Source organism: Dipteris shenzhenensis, chromosome 18 (genome assembly GCF_047967505.1).
Source record: "Dipteris shenzhenensis isolate YYH24624 ecotype China chromosome 18, Dip_SZ_1.0, whole genome shotgun sequence".
NCBI classification, from domain to species: domain Eukaryota; kingdom Viridiplantae; phylum Streptophyta; class Polypodiopsida; order Gleicheniales; family Dipteridaceae; genus Dipteris; species Dipteris shenzhenensis.
The window spans coordinates 56,425,916-56,435,409 of record NC_141613.1 but is presented as its reverse complement, the minus strand read 5'-3'; the positions used below and the strand labels follow the sequence as shown (position 1 = coordinate 56,435,409).

The window sequence follows — 9,494 nt, the reverse complement described above, 5'->3', positions numbered from 1 at the left end:
AAGCACAGAAATCAGAAAATTGGTGTGCTACTATGCAAACAAAGTTTGATGCTATTATGAAGAATGGGACATGGTCTTTAGTTGATTTGCCTGTTGGTAAAAAGGCCATTGGTACCAAGTGGGTGTTTAAGTTAAAACGTAAGCCTGATGGTAGCATTGATCGCTACAATGCTAGGCTTGTTGCAAAGGGGTATTCTCAGGAAAAGGGCATTGATTTTGAGGAGACCTTTGCTCCCACTTGTTGTATGACCACCATTCGTAGCATCTGTGCTATTGCAACTTACAATGGTTGGAATGTACATCAGTTGGACATTAAAACTGTATTCTTGAATGGGGACTTGCATGAAGAAGTCTATGTAATGCAGCCTCGTGGTTTTGTACAGAAAGGGCAAGAAAACAAAGTGTGCAGGCTGAAAAAGGCTTTGTATGGTTTGAAACAAGCACCTCGTGCTTGGTATGAAAAGATACATGCCTATTTGACTGCACTTGGTTTTCATAACAGTCCCCAACTGAGAGCACCTTGTATGTCAAACGTGCGGGTGCTGTATTTCTGATCATTGTTCTATACGTCGATGACATGCTGCTCATTGGTCCTGATGAGATGCATATTGCTAATTTTAAGACTGATTTGAATGCCTCGTTTGAGATGTCAGACTTGGGGATTTTGCATCATTACTTGGGCATTCAGTTTAAACAATGTGCTGAAGGGATTGCTTTGTGTCAGACACAATATGTAGAGACATTGTTGAGGAGATTTGGCCTTGAAGACAGCAAGCCTATTGCTACTCCTATGGAGACAGGTTTAAAATTAAGTCTTCATGACGCTGGAGATCACTTTGATGTCACCCTCTATCAGCAAAGTGTTGGATGTCTCATTTATGTATGCATAACCAGGCCAGATATTCAGTTTGCAGTCTCATAGGTGAGCAGGTTTATGCATAGCCCAGGGTCTAAGCATTGGAAGGCAGTTAAGCGGATTTTTCACTATTTACATGGCACTATACATCTTGGGTTGTTTTATCCCAAGGGGGGTACATTACTGCCAGATTTGCATGCTTTTTCGGACTCGGATTGGGCTAGTTGCTATGACACCCGCGTGTCCACTAGTGGTTTTTGCTTCATGCTTGGAAGCTCATGCATATCATGATTGAGCAAGAAGCAGCCTACAGTGGCCACTTCCAGTTGTGAAGCTAAGTACAGGGCAGTCTTCACAGCTATGGTTGAGTGTGTTTGGCTCAGATGCCTTGTGGCTGATTTGGGCATTGGACAGGAGACTGCCACCACCATCTACACTGACAGTCAGAGCGCATTGGCAGTTGCGAGAAACCCAATGTTTCATGCTCGCACAAAGCACATTGAGGTGCATTATCACTATGTCAGGGAGAGACTCTCAGTAGGAGAGATCAGCTTGGTTTATGTGCCGACACAGGACAACCTTGCCGATCTAGGCGCTTTCTTGTGAGAAGTTCGAAGCTTTCCGCAAAGCTTTGGGCTTGCTTCCCTTTGTGGATTGATCACCTTTGTAGGGCTTGGCACTTCCCTATACATTTAGTGCCAGCTCTTGATCACTGCATCACTCCCAAGGGGGATTTGTTGATGTATTATGGTAGTGATGTGTGTGATCACACTTAGGACCGTTGGGGCACTTTTTCCCTCATTAGGAGGTTTTTTCCCCCGTGCACTAGATATACGCCCAGTCTCATTCTAGGGCATAATCTTTGTATCTTTGTATTGTGCACACTAAGGAAGACACACTCTGTGTGTTGTGTGCTTACGGGCTTCTTCTCCTTCGTGCTTCCTGTGCGTGCTTGCATCCGTGTTCCAACAGTGACCATCTTGCATACAAAGAAGGTAAAACAATTGTCATGCTAGGCTTTAAAAGATGATAATCCTCATACAACATAAGGAGAAACCAAAAGATTTATTCTATTTAATTATGGGATAACAATTCTCAAAATCTTTACATATAGAAATAAGATGGCTAGAATTGAATCATGGTTTCTCTGAGATTTTTCAAGTCTATCTCTAAGCGGTTGTATTTGGTCATCATCCTAGGTTTCCTCATTTTTGGAACATAGTTGTCGGGGTCATCATCTCCTTTTCTAAAATTTCTTCTAAAGCCTTAAGTTTGGCATAAACTTCTCCTATAACACAGGATGTAGAATCGAGTGAGTCGCATAGAGATCGCACTAAATCTAATTTTTTTTAAATTTGGAGAAGTCTAAGATTTCTGAACCAAAATTTGGGTGGATCCTTGAGTGATGTAGTGACCGAATAATATGGTTCTCTTCCTATGATAATATGGGTAAGATTGCTCCCTTCCCCAAGTATGAAGTGATTGCTCCCTTCCCCAAGTATGAAGTGATTGCTCGTTTGGGAATATTGCTTGGGTCAATATTTGGAGTATTTGTTTTTTGCGCTCCACTATAGGCCAACTCACTCCAATATACTCAACAGCCTTGTGGTTCCCCCTCTACAATCATGTCCCTTGTGATCCTCTTAACCAACAATGCCCAATCCCTAATAAGACTTCACATCAAGAAATTATTAATGCAAGAAGACAATTGAAAACATTCTTTTACAAACACAAGCATTGCATGTCCATGCATCTAAAGTTTCTTATATGTGTGCTCCCCTCTTGGTTTATCACTCCCCTTACCCCTTTGAAAGTTGGTAATGAACTATACCAATCCCACGGATCTTTATAATGTTCTACACTTATATTTTCATCTTGTATGATGTTTAAAGTATCTACAGAACCACTTTCTTGGTTATTTTCACCCCTAGCTAAGTTGCTAGAATCCTTTTGTCTTGACTCCTTCCTAGTTTCCATGTATCTATACCTAGGTTTAGAGTTTTTCCTACTACATAAGATATAGAGGTGGGCTTAATAGTGCCAAATTGTTATGGAATAGTTCTTGTCAGGTTTTTTACGTTTTTTGCTATCTCAATATGGTTTAAGCCTTTAACAACTCCATTATTAAGACTACAACTCTCCATGATGTACATCATACCCTACTCAAGGTAGGCACGTCAACTTGGGTAATAAGTCCCACACTTCCATTGATAAAATGGAACAGGCAGTCTAACACTACCTATGGATACCCTTAGGATCCTTTTTCCTTAAAAAGAAAAAAGAAACCTAGTGCTCTGATACCAAGTGAGAGATCCTCCCCCTCATCCACATAACTTTCACTTTAATAAGTTCTCTACTTTTCTATTTGAAGCAACAATTGAGTCACCTCAATGGTTTCCATTGTGGGCAGGGGATCTTGATGCCCACAAGCACCATGTGGAGCCATGCTACTAGTGGACTGACCCAAGGGTACCCAGGCCATTGTGGTACTACCCTTGAGTATAGGGAGTGGTGTATATGCAATTCCTACTTATATGAACACACATGATGAATCATGTTATGATTAATTGTGAAAAACAATTTATACATCCAATGGAAGAACATTCCTACATCCATGATATAAGAAAGTAACTCCAAACAACCAAAAATCCTATCCTATGGAAGCCCCAGCCCTTAAGGGGGTTGACCGCACCAACATCCACCCGCTCTTCCATGGGAATACTATAGCAACAAAAGGGGGTGGGACTATGGCGAGGACTCTCCAACCATAGTCCCTATATGATGGGGGAAGGTACAACCGTAACCCCCATTCAGTGCCATCATCATAAAACAAGAAAATAAGAGAAATCTCATGTTAGCCCTATTTGACATAACAACTTAACAATTTTCTTGTGTTCCACATGACCATATAATTCTTTACTCTACAACATCTCATCATTGGAGTCCCAAAACTTAAAGGGTCTCAACCGGGCCAACCCATCCTCTTGCTCCAACTATGGAGGAGAAAGAAACTCACTTCATAGCAACAGGGGTCCTGCCACCACCCATCGATGGCTGCCCCTCGTCCTCCATGAGCCAGAGCCCCAAAAGGGTCCTATTAGCCATCAGAAATCCTTACAAGCCTATCTGGGCTTGTTAAGATTTCCATCTTTACTACTGGTGCCAAAAGAGAGGTATGTTCCTTCTCTTAGTTGGTTTCACAGGCCATAACCATTTCATAACCATAACCATAACCATTCCATAATCCAACCTTGTGGAAACCATTTCACTTTGTCTCATGACCTTTCATGACCATAACCATAACCATTCCATAATCTATAACCATTCCATAGTCCACCCTTGTGGAAACCATTTCACTTTGTCACTCATGACCTTTCATGACCATAACCATAACCATAACCATAACCATAACCATTCCATAATCCACCTATGTTGAAACCATTCCTTCATCATAACAAAACATGTGAGTACCATCCATAAGCAGCATATAACATCATGCCAATTCATTTTTTCAAATAAAACCATTCATGTAACAAACCATAATCAACATATAACATCACACCAATTCATCTTATCAAATATAAACATCCATCTTACTTAAGAAAAAACATGGTCATCTTCCTTGCCTTACAAGTATACATACTTTAGTCACATTCAAAACAACATGAACATGTCATATGTCATCCCCATCACTCTTTCCATAAAATTAGCTAGCATCACAAACATCAAAGAGTCAAACAATCATCATCTAGACCCATAATGCATGACTAGCACAACTCTGCCCACGATCTAGGAAAACAGTCATGGTATGTAACTCCTAAACTATGTAGAATTAGCCCTTGCTGTAAACTAGAGAGTTGTAGCCCTATGCACCCTCTACAACTTTTGCTCTTTGACCCTGGCTTAAGTTTGAGTGTAAGTCCCCCTTCTTGGCCTCCCAAAAATGGGAAAATATAGATTTGCAATAAAAAATAGACAAAATTGATATAACTGCCTCTTTACATGTACAATTTTCTCACGATTTTTATGTTAAGTTGAATTTTATGCACACATAAGACTTGTAGATCATACCACAATCTACACTTTTAATATACAGTAATTTGTCTTAAATCGTTTTAATTTTTGAGTTACGAGCTCTACAAAATCTAGAAAAATATCTGCGATAGAATCATAGAAAGATGATTTCTTCGTAAATTCACCCTAGATGCATGTGGGTATAATTTACTTATGAATTTGGCTTTATAACACATCTAAACGTCTATCTCCCTTGTTGTTTCAACACACGAAAACTACCCAGAGTAGTAGTTGTGCATTAGGGTTATAGATACCTTAATCTATGATAATTCTATGCACATATGTGATGAAAAGATTCGATGGAACATTTGTAGAAGCAAGAGGAAGTAGGGTAGTGTTAAGTTTCATAGATACACGAGTAGGATCACGTACACATATATGCATTAAATCTTACCGTACCATCATGGAGATGATTGCACGAGGATGAGGAAGGTGAAGAAATGTGGCCAATCCCACCTTTGATTATAAGCTCGCATCATGAGGATGGAGGGATAGAACGTAGACAGATTTCTGCAGGGTGTCGCCCTTGGATCTCGACTTTTTTGGCCCACATAGGTATGATATTTATAGGTGCATATAAGAATGTCACCTTTCGAAATGCCTTGCTTTTTCCTCTTTTTGCTCTCTTTTGTTTTCCATATTTTTGTTCCCTTCTTTTCTCCTAACTTTAGCTTAAAGTCTTGCTTTTTCCCATAACTCATCTGGACCACTCCTTTCCATTTGCTCAATCTCCACCATTAGATCTCAACCTTTCCTTCAATCTTAGTCCCTCTCCATTTAATTTATGCCTAAACCCACCATCCTTGGTCATTTTTCGTCCCCCTGTTCAATGGTTAAACCCCTACGTGATATTTTGGCACACGATAGAACATTCTAAGGCACCCAAATTTTTAACCTTGATTTTTCTAATGGGATTTTTAGTCAAAATAAAACATGACACATGAGTTTGCCCCCTAAATTTAACGCACCCAAGTACACATGAATAAAACATTTTAATTAATTTGACCAATTTCAATATGCTCGGACACTTTGAAGTTTGTATCTGAAATATTGACATTAAATTACACTTTTTATTTTCATTTATTTATTTATTTTTCAATAAAAAGTGAGGGATCTTACAGGTTACATAAGGATTGCATTGTAAACCCACAATGTGCCTGAGGACATATGCAAAATAGGTCGAGGGGAGTGTTTGGGGATAGAAATAGTGGTAAATCTATCTTGACATAGTCTCTTCCTCAAGTTGCAAGTGTGAAGATTTTTACAAAATATTGAAGACTACCTATCCTCTCCACTTAAACGAGTCTTGTGCCAAAAGGTACTTATATGAGCCTAAAGCTCTAAAAGGAGCCAAGAGCTTTGAACATGTAAAGTATATAGCTAGCCACTCAAAGAGTCATCAAATTTTTCGATAGTGTCATATCTATCCCAACTTATGCACATTGTGGTCCTCAAGTTGCAATCCTAAATATTTTGCAAAATACTAGAGACTGCTAGTCAAGACCACTTAGTGCTACTTAGAAAGAATGGTGGCTCTAGGTGTGAACCTAGATACAACAAGTGAAAATCCTTCTTTACTATCTATAATCACTTTTGATCTTTTTCCTATTCAAGAGGTAGGTTTCACTTCTTGATAGAGATGTAACTGTTCAAGGGTCCCATTACCACTTTAGTTGTTACATAATTGTGTGTAGTCATTACACAAAAAATGGTCTGCAAGGAGTGAGTTAACCCAATCTTGAAACACACAAGTAGGTATACATGAGTCAAAAGATATCAAGGAATCACAAATGCCATTGTGCACTAATAAATAGTAGCTAAAGTGTAAAAATCCTACATGAGAAGAATGCTCTTGCTTGTTTAAATGTTTAAATGTTAATGCCATCAATATAAACAATAGGATTCTACCACAAAACTTAGTGAGGGTGTAGCTATAGGACATATGGAACATAAACCATCATTGGTTTGGATCACTTAAAGACTATAAAAATAGTTGTGATATTTTCAAGTGTTCGAAAATGTCAAGATCAATTTTCGTCTTTCGAGAACAGCGCTTCTTCATACACTCCTAACTTAGCATATAACAAATATTTCATGATGAAAATCAGATTAGCACTAGGTATGTGTTTGAGCAACTAAAGTGGCTTAAGCCATAATAGTGGCTCATTGCCTCATTCTATAGTATCAATTTTTAAAAATGGTAGTTTGGGAACAAAACTAGTCACATAGTACCGCTACATAAAGGAAAATTTTGGTATAAGATTTTCTCTCAAAAATTTTGAATTCATAAATTACGATTTGCTAAACCACTAAAGTGGATTTTAAATTTGACAACATATACCTATTTGAATCACAAAATGAGTTGACTATCTTCATTCTCATAATAGTGTATGTATAGAAACTTGTTATATACCTTTTCATACATTTCTTTTTAAAAATCAAAATGCTTTGAATATTTTTAGGGATCCTACATAGAATATTATGAATATTGACCACCTTTTGGCCATATATTGGTAAATGATGACACTTGAAAAATAGCATACCCATTAAAACTATTACTTTCCTATTTTTGCAACTACCTACATGCTGAATCCTTGAGATAAATTTATGAGATTCTCCTTAGTTAAAGTCAATACCTTTTCATATATTTCTTTCAAGATTCTTACAATATTTTTAGGGATCCTACATAGAATATTATGGATATTGGCCACTTTTTGGCCTTGTATTTGTAAATGATGACACTTGAAAAATAGCATACCCATTAAAAATATTACTTTCCTATTTTGGCAACTACGTACATGCCAAATCCTTGAGATAAATTTATGAGATTCTCCTTGGTTAAAGACAATTTAATTTACAAAAATGTTGCTTAAAGCTAGAAATTTGGTCCATGTTCACACAAAGCTAGTATTAATAATGTACTTAATTATACTACTTAATAAGTATACTAAACACCATATTCGTGATTTTGGGAATCTCCCAATTCCCATTTTAGAATACTAAAAAAGAGGGATGTGGATAACATGCTTTTAAGTTTTTCAAAACCCTATCATCATGTGACCTGTCATGGAAAGCGCTTGAAAAATGGAACCTAAAAAGCCATAAAGCGCTCATTTTGGATTAACGGTATTCAAGTAAAGGAAAATCCAAATTTTTGACCCCACAAGTCCCATATTCCCCAATATTGTGTTACTAATTAATCCAAATATTATTAGAAAAGTCATTTATTAAGCATTGTACACATCAAAAGGCAAGGCAAGGCAAGAGGAACAAAAACATCAAATTTGTTTTAGCAAAACTTGGCATACAAGGGTGATGAATTTGTTGGAATCATTAGCTCTCTCCCTTCTCATTCTCACATGAAATTCTTATCCACTTATTGTATGATTACAAAATTCTAAAAGTTGGCTTATATTCAATAGCTTCTAGCTCAGTTCTTCATGATGTAGAATGCTATTCTAATATTATTTTGCTTTGGACTTTACTAACTAGATGCTCGATGGCCCCTTGATCCAAAGTATTTGGTTAGAAGGTCTTTCAACAAGTTTTATGCCATACCCTTTGCATGAAAACTCTCAATAAGAATCCTTTTGATTGCATTTGTCTAAACATGCATCATAAACCACTACACCTTACATCCAAACACCTCACATTGCACCCACACATTTCCAAAAGACCACACACTTGCACACCTTGCATCTCATTGCATCTAGATCATCTTGCATCCATATTGCACATCCACATCATATGCTTGTATACATATACATACCCTCACCATCCCACTCTTGCCCACACACACACCCATACATCACACAGACACAGACACACACACACTTGCTTGTTATTCATCTTCTAACTTTCATCTCCTCCCTTCATACATACACATAACACCACACATGTACACATTGATCTTGCTCTTGTATTATACACATATATCATTTTATTACATACGCACACATCTTTCATCCCTCCCGTATACCACATCACTTACATACACACATATACCCTTTCCACCATCCACACATATAATTCATCTCTCTCTCGTACACACACAACACACACACACACACACACACACACACACATTTTCAACACATACCCCACACCATCCATGTTCCTCACATAATCCACACCTACCCCCCTCGTATGTATACATCAACACACACACATTTTCAACACATACCACACACACACACATTTTCAACACATACCACACACCATCCATGTTCCTCACATAATCCACACCTACCCCCCCTCGTATATATACAACAACAAACACACACACAGATCTCTCTTTCCATATTTCTCCCTCTCCTTAACTTCTTCTTCATCAATCTCTTTATACACACACACACACACACACACACACACACACACACACACACACACACTCTTTATCTCCTTGACTTGAGATTTCTTCCAATTAAGGTTATGGGCATGTAAAGGGTTCTAGAGTACATGTTAAAGATGCATCAGAACCCCTTGAATCAAATCCCTACAATTGCATGGTGGGAAACACGTAAAAAAATTCAAAAGATACATAAAAGCAAGATCTTGAGTATGG

At 37.9% G+C, this 9,494-nt stretch overlaps 1 pseudogene; it reads left to right on the top strand.

Annotated features, from left to right (window-relative positions):
• The first annotated feature begins 716 nt into the window (after positions 1-716).
• On the top strand, positions 717-1,667 carry LOC147891463 (secreted RxLR effector protein 161 pseudogene; annotated as a pseudogene).
• The last annotated feature ends 7,827 nt before the right edge of the window (positions 1,668-9,494 follow it).